This window comes from Mesoplodon mirus (genome assembly GCF_964341445.2).
Source record: "Mesoplodon mirus genome assembly, contig: HAP1_SCAFFOLD_80, whole genome shotgun sequence".
Lineage (NCBI taxonomy): Eukaryota > Metazoa > Chordata > Mammalia > Artiodactyla > Ziphiidae > Mesoplodon > Mesoplodon mirus.
The window spans coordinates 932,312-958,344 of NW_028295781.1; the positions used below are offsets into that span (position 1 = coordinate 932,312).

General features: G+C 43.4%; 1 long non-coding RNA gene across 1 annotated transcript in view; it reads right to left on the reverse strand.

Moving 5' to 3' along the window:
* Positions 1-26,033, reverse strand: part of LOC309797314 — a 204,716-nt gene that overhangs the window by 110,441 nt on the left and 68,242 nt on the right. The window contains exon 2 of the long non-coding RNA XR_014292581.1: positions 12,297-12,401. This is a non-coding gene — a long non-coding RNA (uncharacterized lncRNA). The remainder of the gene's footprint in view (positions 1-12,296; positions 12,402-26,033) is intronic.

Here is a 26,033-nt window from a genome sequence, read left to right on the forward strand (position 1 = left end):
GTGGCAGCAGTTCACCCTTACCAAATCTGGTTACTAGGGCAAGAGAGCCTCAGTGGAAGTGGTGTTCTAGATTGGAATTTAGAATGGAATGTGCCAGGAGAAAACCCCTCAAGTTTGTCTCACTACTTCTTGTTCGTGTTTTTAATTTAATTTTTTTATTTTTTTATTACAGCAAGTTTGATTACAATGTTTGGCTTGTTGTAGGTGTGGAAGATGTGGTTCTTTTACACATATACAGATGTCTGTTCTTCCTGGGATCCTTTTCCCATGTACGTTATGACAGAATGTTGAGTAGTCCTCTCTTGGTATTCTGTAGGTCTTTGGTGATTATATATGTCATCTGTGTTTGTATATGATTGTTAACCCCGATATCGTAATGAAACCAAACCTCACACCTTTCCTTTCGTGAACCATAAGTTTGTTTAATGAATCTGTGATTGCCCTTCTCCGTGGAAATATCTGCCCTGGTATCCATTTTTAGGTAACACCTATAAGTGATATGATATGGTATGTGTCTTTCACTTTCTGACTTACTACAAGTCACGTGATTACTTCTAGACTCATTTACGGTGCTGCAAATGGCATTGTGTCCTTTTTTTCCTTGGCTTCTCTTCTGCCTTAGCGAGGTCCATTTTCAACAATGTGATTCCCTGAGGGTTGTGGATTAGCTGACCTGGGCAGTCTTACCCTGCCGGCCCGCCCTCCCCAGGTTTGCCTCGTTGAGGTCAATATAAACAGAGCTCCAGGCAGCAATAGCCCCTGAAGCTGTGCCTGACTCCATATTCTCTGCCCCGTCAGCAGTCTCGGGGCTGTGCTGGTGGGTGGGAGTGAGGGGCCACAGCTTTGTGGGTGGCCCGGTGTGAGTGGGGCTCTGCTGGCCTTTCTGCAGGAGTTGCCAGGCTGACACCTGTAAAGAAGAGGATGTGTCACCCATACCTTCCGCTGGAATTTCTCTCCGGACAGAGGTGAGGAAGGAAAAAAGCAGTGGGGGCCAGGACAGGAGGCGTATCTCAGGCAGGGCAATGGAAAGCTTCCGGAAGAGCGCCCGGGGCCAGGACCACCCTGGCTGGCCTGCAGGCACCAAGTTGGCCTGCGTGCTGTCGCTGGTGTGGCTCGACGGCCCTTCCTCTAGGCTTTCAAGCCCTCGTACATATTCAGGTGTTTTACCTGGGAAGGGTGGGAACAGTTCAGCAGCAGCTGGCCTGGGGCTCAGCTCACGTTTACGCACAGATGTCTCGGCACAATCCCCCAGCTTTGCAATGAGGACGCTCCTTGCGTGGGGGTTGGGGTGCTGGCTGTATGGGAGATGGTTCCCCACCTCTGACCAATTTCAGAATTGTTTACCGCTGTAGCAAGTGTCCAGATAGGGTTTTCCTCTGTATAAATGGTGGGTTCAGGGTTTTTTTTTTCTTTTATGTTTCAAGTTAGATTTTATTCCTCTTTTCTGTATTTATAGATATAAGCATGGAAATAATTCATTCCTATAAATACATCTGTGTGACGGGAAGAACTTTTTTCTCTTTTATTTTTAAATTTTATTTTTTAGAATTTTGAAATTAATTAATTTATTTTTTTATACAGCAGGTTATTATTAGTTATGTAGTTTATGCATATACATGTATACAGTTCGATCCCAATCTCCCAACTCATCCCACCACCACCACCCCATGGCTTCCCACACTTGGTGTCCATACGTTTGTTCTCTACCTCTGTGTCTCTATTTCTTCGCTGCAAACCAGTTCATCTGTACCATTTTTTAGGTTCCACATATATGCCTTAATATACAGTATTTGGTTTCCTCTTTCTGACTTCATTCTGTATGACAGTCTCTTGATCCATCGATGTCTCTACAAATGACCCAGTTTCATTCCTTTTTATGGCCGTGTAATATTTCATTTTATATATGTACCACATCTTTATCCATTCATCTGTCTCTGGGCATTTAGGTGGCTTCCATTACCTGGCTATTGTAAATAGTGCTGCAATGAATATTGTGGTGAATGTGCCTTTTTGATTTACGGTTTTCTCTGGGTATATGCCCAGAAGTGGGATTGCTGGATCAGATGGTAATTCTATTTCTAGTTTTTTTAAGGAAACTCCATACTGTTCTCCATAGTGACTGTATCAATTTACATTCCCACCAGTAGTGGAAGAGGGCTCCTTTTGTCCACACCCTCCCCAGAATTGGTTGTTTGTAGATTTTCTGATGATGCCGATTCTAACAGGTGTGAGGTGATACCTCATTGTAGTTTTGATTTGCATTTCTCTAATAATTAGTGCTGTTGAGCAGCTTTTCATGGGCGTCTTGGCCATCTCTGTGTCTTCTTTGAAGAAACGTCTCTTTAGATCTTCTGCCCATTTTTGTATTGGGTTGTTTGATTTTTTAATATTAAGCTGCATGAGCTGTTTATATATATTGGAGATTAAACCTCTGTCCATTGATTCGTTTGCAACGATTTTTGCCCATTCTGAGGGATGCCTTTTTCCATTCCCGTTTTTTTTTAACAAAAAAGGAAAGAAAGGAAAAGAAGCAGAACACTAATGTGCGTAAAATATGCCTTTTGAAACGGTCGTTTTGAAATATGGACGTCCTTTGAATTTTTTGGTCGATATGTGACCCCAGGAATTGTGTTCAGGGCAGGTGTCATTTACAGGCCTGCAATGATTTTGAATATCAACTGACCATTAGCGCTGGGATTAAAGCTGCTGTTGTGTGAAACGGCCACAAGGTGGCAGCAGTTCACCCTTACCAAATCTGGTTACTAGGGCAAGAGAGCCTCAGTGGAAGTGGTGTTCTAGATTGGAATTTAGAATGGAATGTGCCAGGAGAAAGCCCCTCAAGTTTGTCTCACTACTTCTTGTTCGTGTTTTTAATTTATTTTTTTTATTTTTTATTACAGCATGTTTGATTACAATGTTTGGCTTGTTGTAGGTGTGGAAGATGTGGTTCTTTTACACATATACAGATGTCTGTTCTTCCTGGGATCCTTTTCCCATGTACGTTATGACAGAATGTTGAGTAGTCCTCTCTTGGTATTCTGTAGGTCTTTGGTGATTATATATGTCATCTGTGTTTGTATATGATTGTTAACCCCGATATCGTAATGAAACCAAACCTCACACCTTTCCTTTCGTGAACCATAAGTTTGTTTAATGAATCTGTGATTGCCCTTCTCCGTGGAAATATCTGCCCTGGTATCCATTTTTAGGTAACACCTATAAGTGATATGATATGGTATGTGTCTTTCACTTTCTGACTTACTACAAGTCACGTGATTACTTCTAGACTCATTTACGGTGCTGCAAATGGCATTGTGTCCTTTTTTTCCTTGGCTTCTCTTCTGCCTTAGCGAGGTCCATTTTCAACAATGTGATTCCCTGAGGGTTGTGGATTAGCTGACCTGGGCAGCCATACCCTGCCGGCCCGCCCTCCCCAGGGGTGCCTCGTTGAGGTCAATATAAACAGCGCTCCAGGCAGCAATAGCCCCTGAAGCTGTGCCTGACTCCATATTCTCTGCCCCGTCAGCAGTCTCGGGGCTGTGCTGGTGGGTGGGAGTGAGGGGCCACAGCTTTGTGGGTGGCCCGGTGTGAGTGGGGCTCTGCTGGCCTTTCTGCAGGAGTTGCCAGGCTGACACCTGTAAAGAAGAGGATGTGTCACCCATACCTTCCGCTGGAATTTCTCTCCGGACAGAGGTGAGGAAGGAAAAAAGCAGTGGGGGCCAGGACAGGAGGCGTATCTCAGGCAGGGCAATGGAAAGCTTCCGGAAGAGCGCCCGGGGCCAGGACCACCCTGGCTGCCCTGCAGGCACCAAGTTGGCCTGCGTGCTGTCGCTGGTGTGGCTCGACGGCCCTTCCTCTAGGCTTTCAAGCCCTCGTACATATTCAGGTGTTTTACCTGGGAAGGGTGGGAACAGTTCAGCAGCAGCTGGCCTGGGGCTCAGCTCACGTTTACGCACAGATGCCTCGGCACAATCCCCCAGCTTTGCAATGAGGCCGCTCCTTTCGTGGGGGGTGGGGTGCTGGCTGTATGGGAGATGGTTCCCCACCTCTGACCAATTTCAGAATTGTTTACCGCTGGAGCAAGTGTCCAGATAGGGTTTTCCTCTGTATAAATGGTGGGTTCAGGTTTTTTTTTCTTTTATGTTTCAAGTTAGATTTTATTCCTCTTTTATGTATTTATAGATATAAGCATGGAAATAATTCATTCCTATAAATACATCTGTGTGATGGGAAGAACTTTTTTCTCTCTTATTTTTAAATTTTATTTTTTAGAATTTTGAAATTAATTTATTTATTTTTTTATACAGCAGGTTATTATTAGTTATGTATTTTATGCATATACATGTATACAGGTCAATCCCAATCTCCCAACTCATCCCACCACCACCACCCCATGGCTTCCCACACTTGGTGTCCATACGTTTGTTCTCTACCTCTGTGTCTCTATTTCTTCGCTGCAAACCAGTTCATCTGTACCATTTTTTAGGTTCCACATATATGCATTAATATACAGTATTTGGTTTCCTCTTTCTGACTTCATTCTGTATGACAGTCCCTTGATCCATCGATGTCTCTACAAATGACTCAGTTTCATTCCTTTTTATGGCCGAGTAATATTTCATTTTATATATGTACCACATCTTTATCCATTTATCTGTCTGTGGGCATTTAGGTGGCTTCTATTACCTGGCTATTGTAAATTGTGCTGCAACGAACTTTGTGGTGAATGTGCCTTTTTGATTTACGGTTTTCTCTGGGTATATGCCCAGAAGTGGGATTGCTGGATCAGATGGTAATTCTATTTCTAGTTTTTTTAAGGAAACTCCATACTGTTCTTCTTAGTGACTGTATCAATTTACATTCCCACCAATAGTGGAAGAGGGCTCCTTTTGTCCACACCCTCCCCAGAATTGGTTGTTTGTAGATTTTCTGATGATGCCGATTCTAACAGGTGTGAGGTGATACCTCATTGTAGTTTTGATTTGCATTTCTCTAATAATTAGTGCTGTTGAGCAGCTTTTCATGGGCGTCTTGGCCATCTCTGTGTCTTCTTTGAAGAAACGCCTCTTTAGATCTTCTGCCCATTTTTGTATTGGGTTGTTTGTTTTTTTAATATTAAGCTGCATGAGCTGTTTATATATATTGGAGATTAAACCTATGTCCATTGATTCGTTTGCAACGATTTTTGCCCATTCTGAGGGATGCCTTTTTCCATTCCCGTTTTTTTTTAACAAAAAAGGAAAGAATGGAAAAGAAGCAGAACACTAAAGTGCGTAAAATATGCCTTTTGAAACGGTCGTTTTGAAATATGGACGTCCTTTGAAATTTTTGGTCGATATGTGACCCCAGGAATTGTGTTCAGGGCAGGTGTCATTTACAGGCCTGCAATGATTTTGAATATCAACTGACCATTAGCGCTGGGATTAAAGCTGCTGTTGTGTGAAACGGCCACAAGGTGGCAGCAGTTCACCCTTACCAAATCTGGTTACTAGGGCAAGAGAGCCTCAGTGGAAGTGGTGTTCTAGATTGGAATTTAGAATGGAATGTGCCAGGAGAAAGCCCCTCAAGTTTGTCTCACTACTTCTTGTTCGTGTTTTTAATTTATTTTTTTCATTTTTTATTACAGCATGTTTGATTACAATGTTTGGCTTGTTGTAGGTGTGGAAGATGTGGTTCTTTTACACATATACAGATGTCTGTACTTCCTGGGATCCTTTTCCCATGTACGTTATGACAGAATGTTGAGTAGTCCTCTCTTGGTATTCTGTAGGTCTTTGGTGATTATATATGTCATCTGTGTTTGTATATGATTGTTAACCCCGATATCATAATGAAACCAAACCTCACACCTTTCCTTTCGTGAACCATAAGTTTGTTTAATGAATCTGTGATTGCCCTTCTCCGTGGAAATATCTGCCCTGGTATCCATTTTTAGGTAACACCTATAAGTGATATGATATGGTATGTGTCTTTCACTTTCTGACTTACTACAAGTCACGTGATTACTTCTAGACTCATTTACGGTGCTGCAAATGGCATTGTGTCCTTTTTTTCCTTGGCTTCTCTTCTGCCTTAGCGAGGTCCATTTTCAACAATGTGATTCCCTGAGGGTTGTGGATTAGCTGACCTGGGCAGCCTTACCCTGCCGGCCCGCCCTCCCCAGGGGTGCCTCGTTGAGGTCAATATAAACAGCGCTCCAGGCAGCAATAGCCCCTGAAGCTGTGCCTGACTCCATATTCTCTGCCCCGTCAGCAGTCTCGGGGCTGTGCTGGTGGGTGGGAGTGAGGGGCCACAGCTTTGTGGGTGGCCCGGTGTGAGTGGGGCTCTGCTGGCCTTTCTGCAGGAGTTGCCAGGCTGACACCTGTAAAGAAGAGGATGTGTCACCCATACCTTCCGCTGGAATTTCTCTCCGGACAGAGGTGAGGAAGGAAAAAAGCAGTGGGTGCCAGGACAGGAGGGGTATCTCAGGCAGGGCAATGGAAAGCTTCCGGAAGAGTGCCCGGGGCCAGGACCACCCTGGCTGGCCTGCAGGCACCAAGTTGGCCTGCGTGCTGTCGCTGGTGTGGCTCGACGGCCCTTCCTCTAGGCTTTCAAGCCCTTGTACATATTCAGGTGTTTTACCTGGGAAGGGTGGGAAAAGTTCAGCAGCAGCTGGCCTGGGGCTCAGCTCACGTTTACGCACAGATGTCTCGGCACAATCCCCCAGCTTTGCAATGAGGACGCTCCTTGCGTGGGGGTTGGGGTGCTGGCTGTATGGGAGATGGTTCCCCACCTCTGACCAATTTCAGAATTGTTTACCGCTGTAGCAAGTGTCCAGATAGGGTTTTCCTCTGTATAAATGGTGGGTTCAGGGTTTTTTTTTTCTTTTATGTTTCAAGTTAGATTTTATTCCTCTTTTATGTATTTATAGATATAAGCATGGAAATAATTCATTCCTATAAATACATCTGTGTGACGGGAAGAACTTTTTTCTCTTTTATTTTTAAATTTTATTTTTTAGAATTTTGAAATTAATTAATTTATTTTTTTATACAGCAGGTTATTATTAGTTATGTAGTTTATGCATATACATGTATACAGGTCGATCCCAATCTCCCAACTCATCCCACCACCACCACCCCATGGCTTCCCACACTTGGTGTCCATACGTTTGTTCTCTACCTCTGTGTCTCTATTTCTTCGCTGCAAACCAGTTCATCTGTACCATTTTTTAGGTTCCACATATATGCCTTAATATACAGTATTTGGTTTCCTCTTTCTGACTTCATTCTGTATGACAGTCTCTTGATCCATCGATGTCTCTACAAATGACCCAGTTTCATTCCTTTTTATGGCCGAGTAATATTTCATTTTATATATGTACCACATCTTTATCCATTCATCTGTCTGTGGGCATTTAGGTTGCTTCCATTACCTGGCTATTGTAAATAGTGCTGCAATGAATATTGTGGTGAATGTGCCTTTTTGATTTACGGTTTTCTCTGGGTATATGCCCAGAAGTGGGATTGCTGGATCAGATGGTAATTCTATTTCTAGTTTTTTTAAGGAAACTCCATACTGTTCTCCATAGTGACTGTATCAATTTACATTCCCACCAATAGTGGAAGAGGGCTCCTTTTGTCCACACCCTCCCCAGAATTGGTTGTTTGTAGATTTTCTGATGATGCCGATTCTAACAGGTGTGAGGTGATAACTCATTGTAGTTTTGATTTGCATGTCTCTAATAATTAGTGCTGTTGAGCAGCTTTTCATGGGCGTCTTGGCCATCTCTGTGTCTTCTTTGAAGAAACGCCTCTTTAGATCTTCTGCCCATTTTTGTATTGGGTTGTTTGATTTTTTAATATTAAGCTGCATGAGCTGTTTATATATATTTGAGATTAAACCTCTGTCCATTGATTCGTTTGCAACGATTTTTGCCCATTCTGAGGGATGCCTTTTTCCATTCCCGTTTTTTTTTAACAAAAAAGGAAAGAAAGGAAAAGAAGCAGAACACTAATGTGCGTAAAATATGCCTTTTGAAACGGTCGTTTTGAAATATGGACGTCCTTTGAATTTTTTGGTCGATATGTGACCCCAGGAATTGTGTTCAGGGCAGGTGTCATTTACAGGCCTGCAATGATTTTGAATATCAACTGACCATTAGCGCTGGGATTAAAGCTGCTGTTGTGTGAAACGGCCACAAGGTGGCAGCAGTTCACCCTTACCAAATCTGGTTACTAGGGCAAGAGAGCCTCAGTGGAAGTGGTGTTCTAGATAGGAATTTAGAATGGAATGTGCCAGGAGAAAGCCCCTCAAGTTTGTCTCACTACTTCTTGTTCGTGTTTTTAATTTAATTTTTTTATTTTTTATTACAGCAAGTTTGATTAGAATGTTTGGCTTGTTGTAGGTGTGGAAGATGTGGTTCTTTTACACATATACAGATGTCTGTTCTTCCTGGGATCCTTTTCCCATGTACGTTATGACAGAATGTTGAGTAGTCCTCTCTTGGTATTCTGTAGGTCTTTGGTGATTATATATGTCATCTGTGTTTGTATATGATTGTTAACCCCGATATCGTAATGAAACCAAACCTCACACCTTTCCTTTCGTGAACCATAAGTTTGTTTAATGAATCTGTGATTGCCCTTCTCCGTGGAAATATCTGCCCTGGTATCCATTTTTAGGTAACACCTATAAGTGATATGATATGGTATGTGTCTTTCACTTTCTGACTTACTACAAGTCACGTGATTACTTCTAGACTCATTTACGGTGCTGCAAATGGCATTGTGTCCTTTTTTTCCTTGGCTTCTCTTCTGCCTTAGCGAGGTCCATTTTCAACAATGTGATTCCCTGAGGGTTGTGGATTAGCTGACCTGGGCAGCCTTACCCTGCCGGCCCGCCCTCCCCAGGGGTGCCTCGTTGAGGTCAATATAAACAGCGCTCCAGGCAGCAATAGCCCCTGAAGCTGTGCCTGACTCCATATTCTCTGCCCCGTCAGCAGTCTCGGGGCTGTGCTGGTGGGTGGGAGTGAGGGGCCACAGCTTTGTGGGTGGCCCGGTGTGAGTGGGGCTCTGCTGGCCTTTCTGCAGGAGTTGCCAGGCTGACACCTGTAAAGAAGAGGATGTGTCACCCATACCTTCCGCTGGAATTTCTCTCCGGACAGAGGTGAGGAAGGAAAAAAGCAGTGGGGGCCAGGACAGGAGGCGTATCTCAGGCAGGGCAATGGAAAGCTTCCGGAAGAGTGCCCGGGGCCAGGACCACCCTGGCTGGCCTGCAGGCACCAACTTGGCCTGCGTGCTGTCGCTGGTGTGGCTCGACGGCCCTTCCTCTAGGCTTTCAAGCCCTTGTACATATTCAGGTGTTTTACCTGGGAAGGGTGGGAACAGTTCAGCAGCAGCTGGCCTGGGGCTCAGCTCACGTTTACGCACAGATGTCTCGGCACAATCCCCCAGCTTTGCAATGAGGCCGCTCCTTGCGTGGGGGGTGGGGTGCTGGCTGTATGGGAGATGGTTCCCCACCTCTGACCAATTTCAGAATTGTTTACCGCTGGAGCAAGTGTCCAGATAGGGTTTTCCTCTGTATAAATGGTGGGTTCAGGTTTTTTTTTCTTTTATGTTTCAAGTTAGATTTTATTCCTCTTTTATGTATTTATAGATATAAGCATGGAAATAATTCATTCCTATAAATACATCTGTGTGATGGGAAGAACTTTTTTCTCTCTTATTTTTAAATTTTATTTTTTAGAATTTTGAAATTAATTAATTTATTTTTTTATACAGCACGTTATTATTAGTTATGTATTTTATGCATATACATGTATACAGGTCAATCCCAATCTCCCAACTCATCCCACCACCACCACCCCATGGCTTCCCACACTTGGTGTCCATACGTTTGTTCTCTACCTCTGTGTCTCTATTTCTTCCCTGCAAACCAGTTCATCTGTACCATTTTTTAGGCTCCACATATATGCATTAATATACAATATTTGTTTTCCTCTTTCTGACTTACTTCATTCTGTATGACAGTCTCTCGATCCATCGATGTCTCTACAAATAACCCAGTTTCATTCCTTTTTATGGCCGAGTAATATTCCATTTTATATATGTACCACATCTTTATCCATTCATCTGTCTGTGGGCATTTAGTTTGCTTCCATTACCTGGCTATTGTAAATAGTGCTGCAACGAACATTGTGGTGAATGTGCCTTTTTGATTTACGGTTTTCTCTGGGTATATGCCCAGAAGTGGGATTGCTGGATCAGATGGTAATTCTATTTCTAGTTTTTTTAAGGAAACTCCATACTGTTCTCCATAGTGACTGTATCAATTTACATTCCCACCAGTAGTGGAAGAGGGCTCCTTTTGTCCACACCCTCCCCAGAATTGGTTGTTTGTAGATTTTCTGATGATGCCGATTCTAACAGGTGTGAGGTGATACCTCATTGTAGTTTTGATTTGCATTTCTCTAAAAATTAGTGCTGTTGAGCAGCTTTTCATGTGCGTCTTGGCCATCTCTGTGTCTCCTTTGAAGAAACGTCTCTTTAGATCTTCTGCCCATTTTTGTATCGGTTGTTTTTTTTTTTTTAATATTAAGCTGCATGAGCTGTTTAATTATATTGGAGATTAAACCTCTGTCCATTGATTCGTTTGCAACGATTTTTGCCCATTCTGAGGGATGCCTTCTTCCATTCCCGTTTTTTTTTTTAACAAAAAAGGAAAGAAAGGAAAAGAAGCAGAACACTAATGTGCGTAAAATATGCCTTTTGAAACGGTCGTTTTGAAATATGGACGTCCTTTGAATTTTTTGGTCGATATGTGACCCCAGGATTTGTTTTCAGGGCAGGTGTCATTTACAGGCCTGCAATGATTTTGAATATCAACTGACCATTAGCGCTGGGATTAAAGCTGCTGTTGTGTGAAACGGCCACAAGGTGGCAGCAGTTCACCCTTACCAAATCTGGTTACTAGGGCAAGAGAGCCTCAGTGGAAGTGGTGTTCTAGATTGGAGTTTAGAATGGAATGTGCCAGGAGAAAGCCCCTCACGTTTGTCTCACTACTTCTTGTTCGTGTTTTTAATTTAATTTTTTATTTTTTATTACCGCAAGTTTGATTACAATGTTTGGCTTGTTGTAGGTGTGGAAGATGTGGTTCTTTTACACATATACAGATGACTGTTCTTCTTGGGATCCTTTTCCCATGTACGTTATGACAGAATGTTGAGTAGTCCTCTCTTGGTAGTCTGTAGGTCTTTGGTGATTATATATGTCACCTGTGTTTGTATATGTCTGTTAACCCTGATATCGTAATGAAACCAATCCTCACACCTTTCCATTGGTGAACCATAAGTTTGTTTAATGAATCTGTGATTGCCCTTCTCCGTGGAAATATCTGCCCTGGTATCCATTTTTAGGTAACACCTATAAGTGATATGATATATGTGTCTTTCACTTTCTGAGTTACTACAAGTCACGTGATTACTTCTAGACTCATCTACGGTGCTGCAAATGGCATTGTGTCCTTTTTTCCCTTGGCTTCTCTTCTGCCTTAGCGGGGTCCATTTTCAAAAATGTGATTCCCTGAGGGTTGTGGATTAGCTGACCTGGGCAGCCTTACCCTGCCGGCCCGCCCTCCCCAGGTGTGCCTCGTTGAGGTCAATATAAACAGAGCTCCAGGCAGCAATAGCCCCTGAAGCTGTGCCTGACTCCATATTCTCTGCCCCATCAGCAGTCTCGGGGCTGTGCTGGTGGGAGGGAGTGAGGGGCCACAGCTTTGTGGGTGGCCCGGTGTGAGTGGGGTTCTGCTGGCCTTTCTGCAGGAGTTGCCAGGCTGCCGCCTGTAAAGAAGAGGATGTGTCACCCATACCTTCAGCTGGAATTTCTCTCCGGACAGAGGTGAGGAAGGAAAAATGCAGTGGGGGCCGGGACAGGAGGGGTATCTCAGGCAGGGCAATGGAAAGCTTCTGGAAGAGCGCCAGGGTCCAGGACCACGCTGGCTGGCCTGCAGGCACCAAGTTGGCCTGCGTGCTGTCGCTGGTGTGGCTCCACGGTCCTTCCTCTAGGCTTTCAAGCCCTTGTACATATTCAGGTGTTTTACCTGGAAAGGGTGGGAACAGTTCAGCAGCAGCTGGCCTGGGGCTCAGCTCATGTTTACTCACAGATGCCTCGGCACGGTCCCCCAGCTTTGCAATGAGGATGCTCCTTGCGTGGGGGTTGGGTTGCTGGCTGTATGGGAGATGGTTCCCCACCTCTGACCAATTTCAGAATTGTTTACCACTGGAGCAAGTGCCGTGATAGGGTTTTCCTCTGTATAACTCGTGGGTTCACTTTTTTTTTGTTTTATGTTTCAAGTTAGATGTTATTCCTCTTTTATGTATTTATAGATATAAGCATGGAAATAATTCATTCTTATAAATACATCTGTGTGATGGGAAGAACTTTTTTCTGTTTTATTTTTAAATTTTATTTTTTAAAATTTTGAAATTTTATTTATTTTTTTTATACAGCACGTTATTATTAGTTATGTATTTTATGCATATACATGTATACAGGTCAATCCCAAACTCCCAACTCATCCCACCACCACCACCCCATGGCTTCCCACACTTGGTGTCCATACGTTTGTTCTCTACCTCTGTGTCTCTATTTCTTCCCTGCAAACCAGTTCATCTGTACCATTTTTAGGCTCCACATATATGCATTAATATACAATATTTGATTTCCTCTTTCTGACTTACTTCATTCTGTATGACAGTCTCTCGATCCATCGATGTCTCTACAAATGACCCAGTTTCATTCCTATTTATGGCCGAGTAATATTCCATTTTATATATGTACCACATCTTTATCCATTCATCTGTCTGTGGGCATTTAGGTTGCTTCCATTACCTGGCTATTGTAAATAGTGCTGCAACGAACATTGTGGTGAATGTGCCTTTTTGAAATACGGTTTTCTCTGGGTATATGCCCAGAAGTGGGATTGCTGGATCACATGGTAATTCTATTTCTAGTTTTTTTAAGGAAACTCCATACTGTTCTCCATAGGGACTGTATCAATTTACATTCCCACCAATAGTGGAAGAGGGCTCCTTTTGTCCACACCCTCCCCAGAATTGGTTGTTTGTAGATTTTCTGATGATGCCGATTCTAACAGGTGTGAGGTGATACCTCATTGTAGTTTTGATTTGCATTTCTCTAATAATTAGTGCTGTTGAGCAGCTTTTCATGTGCGTCTTGGCCATCTCTGTGTCTCCTTTGAAGAAACGTCTCTTTAGATCTTCTGCCCATTTTTTTGGGTTGTTTGTTTTTTTAATATTAAGCTGCATGAGCTGTTTTTATATATTGGAGATTAAACCTCTGTCCATTGATTCGTCTGCAACGATTTTCGCCCATTCTGAGGGATGCCTTTTTCCATTCCCGTGTTTTTTAACAAAAAAGGAAAGAAAGGAAAAGAAGCAGAACACTAATGTGCGTAAAATATGCCTTTTGAAATGGTCGTTTTGAAATATGGACGTCCTTTGAATTTTTTGGTCGATATGTGACCCCAGGATTTGTTTTCAGGGCAGGTGTCATTTACAGGCCTGCAATGATTTTGAATATCAACTGACCATTAGCGCTGGGATTAAAGCTGCTGTTGTGTGAAACGGCCACAAGGTGGCAGCTGTTCTCCCTTACCAAATCTGGTTACTAGGGCAAGAGAGCCTCAGTGGAAGTGGTGTTCTAGATTGGAGTTTAGAATGGAATGTGCCAGGAGAAAGCCCCTCACGTTTGTCTCACTACTTCTTGTTCGTGTTTTTAATTTAATTTTTTATTTTTTATTACAGCAAGTTTGATTACAATGTTTGGCTTGTTGTAGGTGTGGAAGATGTGGTTCTTTTACACATATACAGATGACTGTTCTTCTTGGGATCCTTTTCCCATGTACGTTATGACAGAATGTTGAGTAGTCCTCTCTTGGTATTCTGTAGGTCTTTGGTGATTATATATGTCACCTGTGTTTGTATATGTCTGTTAACCCCGATATCGTAATGAAACCAATCCTCACACCTTTCCATTGGTGAACCATAAGTTTGTTTAATGAATCTGTGATTGCCCTTCTCCGTGGAAATATCTGCCCTGGTATCCATTTTTAGGTAACACCTATAAGTGATATGATATGATATGTGTCTTTCACTTTCTGACTTACTACAAGTCACGTGATTACTTCTAGACTCATCTACGGTGCTGCAAATGGCATTGTGTCCTTTTTTCCCTTGGCTTCTCTTCTGCCTTAGCGGAGTCCATTTTCAAAAATGTGATTCCCTGAGGGTTGTGGATTAGCTGACCTGGGCAGCCTTACCCTGCCGGCCCGCCCTCCCCAGGTGTGCCTCGTTGAGGTCAATATAAACAGAGCTCCAGGCAGCAATAGCCCCTGAAGCTGTGCCTGACTCCATATTCTCTGCCCCGTCAGCAGTCTCGGGGCTGTGCTGGTGGGAGGGAGTGAGGGGCCACAGCTTTGTGGGTGGCCCGGTGTGAGTGGGGTTCTGCTGGCCTTTCTGCAGGAGTTGCCAGGCTGCCGCCTGTAAAGAAGAGGATGTGTCACCCATACCTTCCGCTGGAATTTCTCTCTGGACAGAGGTGAGGAAGGAAAAAAGCAGTGGAGGCCGGGACAGGAGGGGTATCTCAGGCAGGGCAATGGAAAGCTTCTGGAAGAGCGCCAGGGTCCAGGACCACGCTGGCTGGCCTGCAGGCACCAAGTTGGCCTGCGTGCTGTCGCTGGTGTGGCTCCACGGTCCTTCCTCTAGGCTTTCAAGCCCTTGTACATATTCAGGTGTTTTACCTGGAAAGGGTGGGAACAGTTCAGCAGCAGCTGGCCTGGGGCTCAGCTCACGTTTACTCACAGATGCCTCGGCACGGTCCCCCAGCTTTGCAATGAGGACGCTCCTTGCGTGGGGGTTGGGTTGCTGGCTGTATGGGAGATGGTTCCCCACCTCTGACCAATTTCAGAATTGTTTACCACTGGAGCAAGTGCCGTGATAGGGTTTTCCTCTGTATAACTCGTGGGTTCACTTTTTTTTTTCTTTTATGTTTCAAGTTAGATGTTATTCCTCTTTTATGTATTTATAGATATAAGCATGGAAATAATTCATTCCTATAAATGCATCTGTGTGAAGGGAAGAACTTTTTTCTGTTTTATTTTTAAATTTTATTTTTTAAAATTTTGAAATTTTATTTTATTTATTTTTTTATACAGCACGTTATTATTAGTTATGTATTTTATGCATATACATGTATACAGGTCAATCCCAAACTCCCAACTCATCCCACCACCACCACCCCATGGCTTCCCACACTTGGTGTCCATACGTTTGTTCTCTACCTCTGTGTCTCTATTTCTGCCCTGCCAACCAGTTCATCTGTACCATTTTTAGGCTCCACATATATGCGTTAATAGACAATATTTGTTTTCCTCTTTCTGACTTACTTCATTCTGTATGACAGTCTCTCGATCCATCGATGTCTCTACAAATGACCCAGTTTCATTCCTTTTTATGGCCGAGTAATATTCCATTTTATATATGTACCACATCTTTATCCATTCATCTGTCTGTGGGCATTTAGGTTGCTTCCATTACCTGGCTATTGTAAATAGTGCTGCAACGAACATTGTGGTGAATGTGCCTTTTTGAAATACGGTTTTCTCTGGGTATATGCCCAGAAGTGGGATTGCTGGATCAGATGGTAATTCTATTTCTAGTTTTTTTAAGGAAACTCCATACTGTTCTCCATAGGGACTGTATCAATTTACATTCCCACCAATAGTGGAAGAGGGCTCCTTTTGTCCACACCCTCCCCAGAATTGGTTGTTTGTAGATTTTCTGATGATGCCGATTCTAACAGGTGTGAGGTGATACCTCATTGTAGTTTTGATTTGCATTTCTCTAATAATTAGTGCTGTTGAGCAGCTTTTCATGTGCGTCTTGGCCATCTCTGTGTCTCCTTTGAAGAAACGTCTCTTTAGATCTTCTGCCCATTTTTTTTGGGTTGTTTGTTTTTTTAATATTAAGCTGCATGAGCTGTTTATATATATTGGAGATTAAACCTCTGTCCATTGATTCGTCTGCAATGATTTTCGCCCATTCTGAGGGATGCCTTTTTCCTTTCCCGTGTTTTTTAACAAAAAAGGAAAGAAAGGAAAAGAAGCAGAACACTAATGTGCGTAAAATATGCCTTTTGAAACGGTCGTTTTGAAATATGGACGTCCTTTGAATTTTTTGGTCGATATGTGACCCCAGGATTTGTTTTCAGGGCAGGTGTCATTTACAGGCCTGCAATGATTTTGAATATCAACTGACCATTAGCGCTGGGATTAAAGCTGCTGTTGTGTGAAACGGCCACAAGGTGGCAGCAGTTCACCCTTACCAAATCTGGTTACTAGGGCAAGAGAGCCTCAGTGGAAGTGGTGTTCTAGATTGGAGTTTAGAATGGAATGTGCCAGGAGAAAGCCCCTCACGTTTGTCTCACTACTTCTTGTTCGTGTTTTTAATTTAATTTTTTATTTTTTATTACAGCAAGTTTGATTACAATGTTTGGCTTGTTGTAGGTGTGGAAGATGTGGTTCTTTTACACATATACAGATGACTGTTCTTCTTGGGATCCTTTTCCCATGTACGTTATGACAGAATGTTGAGTAGTCCTCTCTTGGTAGTCTGTAGGTCTTTGGTGATTATATATGTCACCTGTGTTTGTATATGTCTGTTAACCCTGATATCTTAATGAAACCAATCCTCACACCTTTCCATTGGTGAACCATAAGTTTGTTTAATGAATCTGTGATTGCCCTTCTCCGTGGAAATATCTGCCCTGGTATCCATTTTTAGGTAACACCTATAAGTGATATGATATATGTGTCTTTCACTTTCTGAGTTACTACAAGTCACGTGATTACTTCTAGACTCATCTACGGTGCTGCAAATGGCATTGTGTCCTTTTTTCCCTTGGCTTCTCTTCTGCCTTAGCGGGGTCCATTTTCAAAAATGTGATTCCCTGAGGGTTGTGGATTAGCTGACCTGGGCAGCCTTACCCTGCCGGCCCGCCCTCCCCAGGTGTGCCTCGTTGAGGTCAATATAAACAGAGCTCCAGGCAGCAATAGCCCCTGAAGCTGTGCCTGACTCCATATTCTCTGCCCCATCAGCAGTCTCGGGGCTGTGCTGGTGGGAGGGAGTGAGGGGCCACAGCTTTGTGGGTGGCCCGGTGTGAGTGGGGTTCTGCTGGCCTTTCTGCAGGAGTTGCCAGGCTGCCGCCTGTAAAGAAGAGGATGTGTCACCCATACCTTCTGCTGGAATTTCTCTCCGGACAGAGGTGAGGAAGGAAAAATGCAGTGGGGGCCGGGACAGGAGGGGTATCTCAGGCAGGGCAATGGAAAGCTTCTGGAAGAGCGCCAGGGTCCAGGACCACGCTGGCTGGCCTGCAGGCACCAAGTTGGCCTGCGAGCTGTCGCTGGTGTGGCTCCACGGTCCTTCCTCTAGGCTTTCAAGCCCTTGTACATATTCAGGTGTTTTACCTGGAAAGGGTGGGAACAGTTCAGCAGCAGCTGGCCTGGGGCTCAGCTCACGTTTACTCACAGATGCCTCGGCACGGTCCCCCAGCTTTGCAATGAGGACGCTCCTTGCGTGGGGGTTGGGTTGCTGGCTGTATGGGAGATGGTTCCCCACCTCTGACCAATTTCAGAATTGATTACCACTGGAGCAAGTGCCGTGATAGGGTTTTCCTCTGTATAACTCGTGGGTTCACTTTTTTTTTGTTTTATGTTTCACGTTAGATGTTATTCCTCTTTTATGTATTTATAGATATAAGCATGGAAATAATTCATTCCTATAAATACATCTGTGTGATGGGAAGAACTTTTTTCTGTTTTATTTTTAAATTTTATTTTTTAAAATTTTGAAATTTTATTTATTTTTTTTATACAGCACGTTATTATTAGTTATGTATTTTATGCATATACATGTATACAGGTCAATCCCAAACTCCCAACTCATCCCACCACCACCACCCCATGGCTTCCCACACTTGGTGTCCATACGTTTGTTCTCTACCTCTGTGTCTCTATTTCTTCCCTGCAAACCAGTTCATCTGTACCATTTTTTAGGCTCCACATATATGCATTAATATACAATATTTGATTTCCTCTTTCTGACTTACTTCATTCTGTATGACAGTCTCTCGATCCATCGATGTCTCTACAAATGACCCAGTTTCATTCCTATTTATGGCCGAGTAATATTCCATTTTATATATGTACCACATCTTTATCCATTCATCTGTCTGTGGGCATTTAGGTTGCTTCAATTACCTGGCTATTGTAAATAGTGCTGCAACGAACATTGTGGTGAATGTGCCTTTTTGAAATACGGTTTTCTCTGTGTATATGCCCAGAAGTGGGATTGCTGGATCAGATGGTAATTCTATTTCTAGTTTTTTTAAGGAAACTCCATACTGTTCTCCATAGTGACTGTATCAATTTACATTCCCACCAATAGTGGAAGAGGGCTCCTTTTGTCCACACCCTCCCCAGAATTGGTTGTTTGTAGATTTTCTGATGATGCCGATTCTAACAGGTGTGAGGTGATACCTCATTGTAGTTTTGATTTGCATTTCTCTAATAATTAGTGCTGTTGAGCAGCTTTTCATGTGCGTCTTGGCCATCTCTGTGTCTCCTTTGAAGAAACGTCTCTTTAGATCTTCTGCCCATTTTTTTGGGTTGTTTGTTTTTTTAATATTAAGCTGCATGAGCTGTTTTTATATATTGGAGATTAAACCTCTGTCCATTGATTCGTCTGCAACGATTTTCGCCCATTCTGAGGGATGCCTTTTTCCATTCCCGTGTTTTTTAACAAAAAAGGAAAGAAAGGAAAAGAAGCAGAACACTAATGTGCGTAAAATATGCCTTTTGAAATGGTCGTTTTGAAATATCGACGTCCTTTGAAATTTTTGGTCGATATGTGAACCCAGGATTTGTTTTCAGGGCAGGTGTCATTTACAGGCCTGCAATGATTTTGAATATCAACTGACCATTAGCGCTGGGATTAAAGCTGCTGTTGTGTGAAACGGCCACAAGGTGGCAGCTGTTCTCCCTTACCAAATCTGGTTACTAGGGCAAGAGAGCCTCAGTGGAAGTGGTGTTCTAGATTGGAGTTTAGAATGGAATGTGCCAGGAGAAAGCCCCTCACGTTTGTCTCACTACTTCTTGTTCGTGTTTTTAATTTAATTTTTTATTTTTTATTACAGCAAGTTTGATTACAATGTTTGGCTTGTTGTAGGTGTGGAAGATGTGGTTCTTTTACACATATACAGATGACTGTTCTTCTTGGGATCCTTTTCCCATGTACGTTATGACAGAATGTTGAGTACTCCTCTCTTGGTATTCTGTAGGTCTTTGGTGATTATATATGTCACCTGTGTTTGTATATGTCTGTTAACCCCGATATCGTAATGAAACCAATCCTCACACCTTTCCATTGGTGAACCATAAGTTTGTTTAATGAATCTGTGATTGCCCTTCTCCGTGGACATATCTGCCCTGGTATCCATTTTTAGCTAACACCTATAAGTGATATGATATGATATGTGTCTTTCACTTTCTGACTTACTACAAGTCACGTGATTACTTCTAGACTCATCTACGGTGCTGCAAATGGCATTGTGTCCTTTTTTCCCTTGGCTTCTCTTCTGCCTTAGCGGGGTCCATTTTCAAAAATGTGATTCCCTGAGGGTTGTGGATTAGCTGACCTGGGCAGCCTTACTCTGCCGGCCCGCCCTCCCCAGGTGTGCCTCGTTGAGGTCAATATAAACAGAGCTCCAGGCAGCAATAGCCCCTGAAGCTGTGCCTGACTCCATATTCTCTGCCCCGTCAGCAGTCTCGGGGCTGTGCTGGTGGGAGGGAGTGAGGGGCCACAGCTTTGTGGGTGGCCCGGTGTGAGTGGGGTTCTGCTGGCCTTTCTGCAGGAGTTGCCAGGCTGCCGCCTGTAAAGAAGAGGATGTGTCACCCATACCTTCCGCTGGAATTTCTCTCCGGACAGAGGTGAGGAAGGAAAAAAGCAGTGGAGGCCGGGACAGGAGGGGTATCTCAGGCAGGGCAATGGAAAGCTTCTGGAAGAGCGCCAGGGTCCAGGACCATGCTGGCTGGCCTGCAGGCACCAAGTTGGCCTGCGTGCTGTCGCTGGTGTGGCTCCACGGTCCTTCCTCTAGGCTTTCAAGCCCTTGTACATATTCAGGCGTTTTACCTGGAAAGGGTGGGAACAGTTCAGCAGCAGCTGGCCTGGGGCTCAGCTCACGTTTACTCACAGATGCCTCGGCACGGTCCCCCAGCTTTGCAATGAGGACGCTCCTTGCGTGGGGGTTGGGTTGCTGGCTGTATGGGAGATGGTTCCCCACCTCTGACCAATTTCAGAATTGTTTACCACTGGAGCAAGTGCCGTGATAGGGTTTTCCTCTGTATAACTCGTGGGTTCACTTTTTTTTTCTTTTATGTTTCAAGTTAGATGTTATTCCTCTTTTATGTATTTATAGATATAAGCATGGAAATAATTCATTCCTATAAATGCATCTGTGTGAAGGGAAGAACTTTTTTCTGTTTTATTTTTAAATTTTATTTTTTAAAATTTTGAAATTTTATTTTATTTATTTTTTTATACAGCACGTTATTATTAGTTATGTATTTTATGCATATACATGTATACAGGTCAATCCCAAACTCCCAACTCATCCCACCACCACCACCCCATGGCTTCCCACACTTGGTGTCCATACGTTTGTTCTCTACCTCTGTGTCTCTATTTCTGCCCTGCCAACCAGTTCATCTGTACCATTTTTAGGCTCCACATATATGCGTTAATAGACAATATTTGTTTTCCTCTTTCTGACTTACTTCATTCTGTATGACAGTCTCTCGATCCATCGATGTCTCTACAAATGACCCAGTTTCATTCCTTTTTATGGCCGAGTAATATTCCATTTTATATATGTACCACATCTTTATCCATTCATCTGTCTGTGGGCATTTAGGTTGCTTCCATTACCTGGCTATTGTAAATAGTGCTACAACGAACATTGTGGTGAATGTGCCTTTTTGAAATACGGTTTTCTCTGAGTATATACCCAGAAGTGGGATTGCTGGATCAGATGGTAATTCTATTTCTAGTTTTTTTAAGGAAACTCCATACTGTTCTCCATAGTGACTGTATCAATTTACATTCCCATCAATAGTGGAAGAGGGCTCCTTTTGTCCACACCCTCCCCAGAATTTGTTGTTTGTAGATTTTCTGATGATGCCGATTCTAAAAGGTGTGAGGTGATACCTCATTGTAGTTTTGATTTGCATTTCTCTAATAATTAGTGCTGTTGAGCAGCTTTTCATGTGCACCTTGGCCATCTCTGTGTCTTCTTTGAAGAAACGTCTCTTTAGAACTTCTGACCATTTTTTTATTGGGTTGTTTGTTTTTTTAATATTAAGCTGCATGAGCTGTTTTTATATATTGGAGATTAAACCTCTGTCCATTGATTCGTCTGCAACGATTTTCGCCCATTCTGAGGGATGCCTTTTTCCATTCCCGTGTTTTTTAACAAAAAAAGGAAAGAAAGGAAAAGAAGCAGAACACTAATGTGCGTAAAATATGCCTTTTGAAACGGTCGTTTTGAAATATGGACGTCCTTTGAATTTTTTGGTCGATATGTGACCCCAGGATTTGTTTTCAGGGCAGGTGTCATTTACAGGCCTGCAATGATTTTGAATATCAACTGACCATTAGCGCTGGGATTAAAGCTGCTGTTGTGTGAAACGGCCACAAGGTGGCAGCAGTTCACCCTTACCAAATCTGGTTACTAGGGCAAGAGAGCCTCAGTGGAAGTGGTGTTCTAGATTGGAGTTTAGAATGGAATGTGCCAGGAGAAAGCCCCTCACGTTTGTCTCACTACTTCTTGTTCGTGTTTTTAATTTAATTTTTTATTTTTTATTACAGCAAGTTTGATTACAATGTTTGGTTTGTTGTAGGTGTGGAAGATGTGGTTCTTTTACACATATACACATGTCTGTTCTTCCTGGGATCCTTTTCCCATGTACGTTATGACAGAATGTTGAGTAGTCCTCTCTTGGTATTCTGTAGGTCTTTGGTGATTATATATGTCACCTGTGTTTGTATATGTCTGTTAACCCCGATATCGTAATGAAACCAATCCTCACACCTTTCCATTGGTGAACCATAAGTTTGTTTAATGAATCTGTGATTGCCCTTCTCCGTGGACATATCTGCCCTGGTATCCATTTTTAGGTAACGCCTATAAGTGATATGATATGATATGTGTCTTTCACTTTCTGACTTACTACAAGTCACGTGATTACTTCTAGACTCATCTACGGTGCTGCAAATGGCATTGTGTCCTTTTTTCCCTTGGCTTCTCTTCTGCCTTAGCGGGGTCCATTTTCACCAATGTGATTCCCTCAGGGTTGTGGATTAGCTGACCTGGGCAGCCTTACCCTGCCGGCCCGCCCTCCCCAGGTGTGCCTCGTTGAGGTCAATATAAACAGAGCTCCAGGCAGCAATAGCCCCTGAAGCTGTGCCTGACTCCATATTCTCTGCCCCGTCAGCAGTCTCGGGGCTGTGCTGGTGGGAGGGAGTGAGGGGCCACAGCTTTGTGGGTGGCCCGGTGTGAGTGGGGTTCTGCTGGCCTTTCTGCAGGAGTTGCCAGGCTGCCGCCTGTAAAGAAGAGGATGTGTCACCCATACCTTCCGCTGGAATTTCTCTCTGGACAGAGGTGAGGAAGGAAAAAAGCAGTGGGGGCCGGGACAGGAGGGGTATCTCAGGCAGGGCAATGGGAAGCTTCTGGAAGAGCGCCAGGCTCCAGGACCACCCTGGCTGGCCTGCAGGCACCAAGTTGGCCTGCGTGCTGTCGCTGGTGTGGCTCCACGGTCCTTCCTCTAGGCTTTCAAGCCCTTGTACATATTCAGGTGTTTTACCTGGAAAGGGTGGGAACAGTTCAGCAGCAGCTGGCCTGGGGCTCAGCTCACGTTTACTCACAGATGCCTCGGCACTGTCCCCCAGCTTTGCAATGAGGACGCTCCTTGCGTGGGGTGTGGGTTGCTGGCTATATGGGAGATGGTTCCCCACCTCTGACCAATTTCAGAATTGTTTACCGCTGGAGCAAGGGCCCTGATAGGGTTTTCCTCTGTATAACTAGTGGGTTTACTTTTTTTTTTCTTTTATGGTTCAAGTTAGATTTTATTCCTCTTTTATGTATTTATAAATATAAGCATGGAAATAATTCATTCCTATAAATACATCTGTGTGACGGGAAGAATTTTTTCTGTTTTATTTTTAAATTTTATTTTTTAAAATTTTGAAATTTTATTTTATTTATGTTTTTATACAGCAGGTTATTATTAGTTATGTATTTTATGCATATACATTTATACAGGTCAATCCCAATCTCCCAACTCATCCCACCACCAGCACCCCATGTCTTCCCACAATTGTTGTCCATATGTTTGTTCTCTACCTCTGTGTCTCTATTTCTTCCCTGCAAACCAGTTCAACCGTACCATTTTTTTAGTTTCCACATATATGCATTAATATACAATATTTGTTTTCCTCTTTCTGACTTACTTCATTCTGCATGACAGTCTCTCGATCCATCGATGTCTCTACAAATAACCCAGTTTCATTCCTTTTTATGGCCGAATAATATTCCATTTCATATATGTACCACATCTTTATCCATTCATCTGTCTCTGGGCATTTAGGTTGCTTCCATTACCTTGCTATTGTAAATAGTGCTGCAACGAACATTGTGGTGAATGTGCCTTTTTGAAATTCGGTTTTCTCTGGGTATATGCGCAGAAGTGGGATTGCTTGATCAGATGGTAATTCTATTTCTAGTTTTTTTAAGGAAACTCCATACTGTTCTCCATAGAGACTCTATCAATTTACATTCCCACCAAGAGTGGAAGAGGGCTCCTTTTGTCCACACCCTCCGCAGAATTGGTTGTTTGTAGATTTTCAGATGATGCCGATTCTAACAGGTGTGAGGTGATACCTCATTGTAGTTTTCTCCTGAATATATTCAGGAGAAAACGCATACGCCCTTTTTGGCCAAGTGCATCATTGTCGAAGTTGTGCCCCTCTTCCTGTGCTTTACAGGCGATTCTAACGTACCTCTTGAAATCTGTTTCCTGCTATTCTGCCTCGCATTCAAGTCCGCCTCGTTGCCTTCCCTCCACAGATTTTTGGACGATAGTTGGCCTTGATTACTCTGCCAGTTTGTGAATTGCTGTGCCCCTGAGCTCCATTTTTCAACTCGTTTTTTGTGAGCTGAACGCAAGTCCAAACATTTGGTTCAGGACCTATACTGGTTCCCGGTGGGTGGCTGAGACTTTGGTTAATTCTTCTTCCTGCCGGGAAATTAGAGTGACATGTGCCCATCCAAATGCCTAACAGCTACTCTCTCATTGGTTCTCCCTCTTCCCTTTCCTCCTCTGCCAAATGGGCAACCTGTGTGAACCAGGAGCTTAAAGGGGCTGTCTCTCCAAGTTGGGAGATTGATAGTAAAGCTGTTGGAAAGTCAAACCGGAGCACCAGGAGAGGGACTCTTCGTTGAGTTTTAGAAACCTTTCGTATTCACAGTGTGTCCATTCTCTAGGTTTCCCGTACATGTTATAGCTGTAGTAATATTCCCTTCAACCTGGAGAGGTGGGACCCATGGAATGGTTGCCATGCATTATTGCTTTAAAGGGTCTGCATTTGCTCACCCAATCTCACCAATCCTCTCAGTCCCAAGTGTCCAGCCTCATGCCACATCCAGCTGTCATCGTAGATAGGGTCATTCCAGGTTGCATCAGAGACCCTGAAGGAATTGTAAAGAATTTCCCTGTTTCTTTGTTCTGTTTTTGAAATTCCTTTTTAGAGTGGGTTTGAGCTGATTCTCGCTGCCATGTTTATGCCAGTCTAGACACACTTGATTCCCTTACGGAGACATATCAATACATAGGTTTTAAGATTCTTACTAGTCAGATCTATTCCTCTGCGGGAAATATGGGGTTTTGAGTCCCTTTCACTGAGGAAGGTGTAGGTCTTGTCTATTCCATAGTTGGTTTTTGGAACAGTACCTGTGCTTATATCAAACTCTGGTTTGATGCATCACCCCACCTCTCCTTCCCCCTTAAGCAGGCATAAGAGTGTTTTCTAAATGTGAGACTCTGTTCTCTTTCCTAACTCAGTTCATGTGTTGCCATGTTTACAGAATCTTCCTAAGTGATATCTTATGATAAGTTTCTTTTTCTGTGTGACTTCTTTCACTTAGAATCATCGTACCTGAATCCACTCATTTTGCTGCTACTGGTCTTATGACATGGATTTCATGGCTGAGGGATATTCCATCGTGCGTAAGTTCCACGATGTTTTGAACCATTTTTATATTTCCTGGGATATTTCAGGTGTACCCAGGTTGAGGTTCTTGTAAGCAGTGCAGCCCTCAATTTGGGGGTGGCTCTGTCTTATGGATTTTCAGTTTTCCCAAGGTATATTCCCTAGACTGGAAGTGCCCTTGGCTCTGTAGCTCTGTTGTTTACTTGTTTTAGGGAACACAATGCACTCCTCCAGTGAGGCAGTTGGCAACTTACATCCCGCCCATCAGCATAACAAGGCTCCCTGTTCTCCAGGGCCTGTCTTGCCTTTCTGGTTTTTACACATTTTGTGGATGTCCCTTTTGACCGTTGGGAAGTGATACTTCTTTGTAGTGCAGATTTGCATTGCCCGCTTGCTTGCTTGGCCAAAAAGGGCGTATGCGTTTTCTCCTGAATATATTCAGGAGAAAACGGATACGCCCTTTTTGGCCAAGTGCATCATTGTCGAAGTTGTGCCCCTCTTCCTGTGCTTTACAGGCGATTCTAACGTACCTCTTGAAATCTGTTTCCTGCTATTCTGCCTCGCATTCAAGTCCGCCTCGTTGCCTTCCCTCAACAGATTTTTGGACGATAGTCGGCCTTGATTACTCTGCCAGTTTGTGAATTGCTGTGCCCCT